Raw genomic sequence first — 3,368 nt, 5'->3', positions numbered from 1 at the left:
CCATCTCAATGTGGATCTACCACGCACTTTCTGGCCATCTAAAAGGCCTTAAACATGTACAGAAGGGCGGGTCTTCTGCTATTTTCATAAAGCCGCTTTCTTCATTGTCCTCCAACGGTCATTATATCTAGCATAAAAATGAATTAAAAATGAAAATTCACATTAATAATCACCAAAGTAAATAAAGTGTTACAAATGATCAATCAGATGGAAAAATACTACAAAAGATTCCGAAGGAAAAGCGTGCTAAGTGCTTATCGCTCCTCGTGGAAATAGATATAGTTTACAACTACACATTTCAACTCAATTTTTCCAAGTGGTACAGTGACTACGTTTTTCTGATCCTACATTGCATCACATGTACTAAACCGGCATCATCATACCATCCGGCACGATTGTTTATAAAGCCTAACATTGACCATAGGAACCAGAAAAGGAGGCATTGGGCAATACCAGGTACCACTAGGAGCTAGTTTCACTTTCACGTCTAGTCGCTTACCGTAAAGCGACTCCAATGCGAGAGCAGAAATCCGATGTATGCTCCCCGAGTGGCCGGCGTTGACACACGATGATATTATGCACCCATTCTAGGTCAATTCTGGTGAGGGAGATGAGCGGGTGAGTTAATACCGCCACTTCCCCGTCGAACAGCCGGTAGCATACAGAGCATATGTGAGAACAGGAGAAGTAGGAGGAGAACAGATTTGCAGGAATAGATTCGTCCAGCAATCCTGAACCGGGCGTCGAGAGTATGAGCATTGACCGTTTTGTGAGGAGAAAGAGAGAAAGCCAACAAACAAACAGACATAGATAGATGAGTGTGATAGAGAGAGAGAGGGAGAAAGAGAGAGCGACCAAAGTGAGGGGCGAGAAAGGACAACCCGATCGGACAAAACCTCTCCTAGTAGACAACCTTCGTCGGCGTCGTCGTCGTCGTCGTCGTCGTCATCGTCATCGTCATCATCATCGTCGGTCGTATGTCGGTTCGTCCACGTGGTGGATGCATCGTGTGGTTGTTCCGGCACGAGTTTCCCACTTTCACTAGCCAACGCGGGGCGCGCCCGGTGGTCCAGCGGGCTCTCCCCTTCTACATCACCATCCCAATCACCGTCCAAATGCGCGCCTCGTGCAGTGTTGCTTCATGCTTCACACGCGTGCACGTTTCGTCTTCCGGACTGAACCCCAAAGCTTCATCTTCACCGGCGGGGGTCTGGACACGTGGAGGCGAATATGTGCCCGATGCTCCCAGTCCACGGAAGTTAACGGGCAGGAGTATAGAGAGAGAGAAAGAGAGAGAGAGAGAGAGAGAGAGAGAGAGAAAGAGGTAGCACCAATACGAAATGTGTGCTGCTCTTCCACACATCGTCGGCTACTGGTTATGATAGCGCACATGCTTGTGGGAGGCAATGGACGACGATTCAAACTCTCGTAAATGAAAAGTAGGTCACGGCTAGTCCAGGATTCGCCCACCTAGGCGTGTGCGATGCCGGACGCAGACGAGTTGATTTCACTATCGTAGGATTCGCAATTTTTTTATGAATTCACCCCGGCAAGTAGAGACGAGTGTGTGTTTTCGGTGGCCGACCGGTGTCTGTGTTCGGTCGGTTTGTACAGGACATACCGTAGACGTAACATAGTTGAGTCCGCGATGTTTGTTTATTTTTGTATTATTTTGGGCGACCATAAACGACGACATGGATGTGGGGAAAAAGTTTCCGATGAATGAAAGTAGTCTATGCGAGGGGTGCTTTAAGAGGAACTTATGTTGAATGGGAATGCACACTAGAGCGCTTGATTCTGTTTGGGAATGTGTTGCAACCATACAAGTATTGAGAGATGACGTCCTAATCAAGGTGGTTGATTTCGAACAACTATCAAGGATCAAGGATGCTGAATTATGAAGTGATATTGAACGGAATTGAATTGTATTAAAAATATAATTGATGTTTAAATATAAAGGACTAACGTTGTTCATGGTGTTAGTTGGAAATGAAAATCATTTCACATGTTTGAAGAAAGCCACTAGGCACAGTTCCATCTCGTTATAAACGACTTCAACAACTCAAAGCTCAAAATGCTCTTAAAAAGTGTTTATACGACCGCATATTGAACCTTTGTTTCAACCATGCAAAGGTATGCTTGCAACATCAGCGTACGTATGCATGAAACACATCACACCACGCGTTGATGCTGATAGACCGCGGCTATATGCTCAAGCAAGGAAAACACAGACGCGTCGAAAGCACAATATAGCGGTCCGTTGCACCGCGAGCCATTGCACCACACCTCGAGCGGTTGGTGGAGCATTATGTTGGCAGCGAAGAACGAGAACACGCCGGTTATGCTGTGCGGCTGCTGCTCCTGCTGCAGCTGCTGACCTTCACCTTCACCTAGTGAAGACAAGGGCGTTCGTTCGCAACACACGCGAGGTACTACCCCACTCGTCGCGTCATCATCCCGCACTCTCCACGCTTACTTACGTTCGGACGCGAGCGAACGGCCGTCGATTGCCTTTAGCACCCGCCATCGTCACCAAACCGTCGGCACCACCGCCACCCAATGCCACTATGTGTCGGTGGCGGAGGTTACTCGCACCGCTGCGCTCTAGAGTGCGCCAGAGCACAAGCAAAGCGATGACGATCGTCGTCGCCGTCGTCGCGGGCCGCTGCTGCTTCATTTTGGTTTTTCTCTTTTTGCAGCGAATTGTTCGCATTCGTGCCCTCGTCCGCCTTCCCTCAGCTCTCGTAGGGCGGGCGGCGTGCTATATATAGAAAGTGAGAGTGAACCTATTTGAACCACGCGGTGGCCACGTTCTCCCGCTTTTTGCTCGCGTCTATCCCGCGGTCTCAGCGGGAAGCGTCCGGTACCCGTGGATCCCATGCTAGGTGATGCTCTGTGCTCTGCATATAGGTTACACCGTTGTGGTTACGCTCGCACCATGCCGTACCGGGACGTTCTGCTTTGTGCCGGGATGCACGTTTGGCTGGTACATTCTGTTTGTTTTTATCATCATTTATTTGGTTCATTGATCATAGCTGTGTCGGCCGTTTACGTGAAAGAAGGTTGCTCGATAACTCATAGCTGATAAGGAACCGACAGTGGAAAAGAAGAATTCAATTTTTTTCATCGGTTAACTCTAACCGATTTTTTCTGTAAAACCATTTCAAACCACAGCTACAATGTCTTATCTAAATTGCTGCGGGCCCATCAAGAAAACCCCAGCAATACTCCATCCTGCATCTCTTTTCACCGTATAAGCTAAATCGAAGTCACAACGTCTAACATCGGATTATGCCATTAGACCTTGGAATCCAAAAGAGAAACTTCCGAATTTGATCTGAGACGAGTAAGTTTCAGCATTCGTACAG

This window comes from Anopheles darlingi, chromosome 2 (genome assembly GCF_943734745.1).
Source record: "Anopheles darlingi chromosome 2, idAnoDarlMG_H_01, whole genome shotgun sequence".
NCBI lineage: Eukaryota > Metazoa > Arthropoda > Insecta > Diptera > Culicidae > Anopheles > Anopheles darlingi.
Note: the sequence above shows the minus strand (reverse complement) of the source record.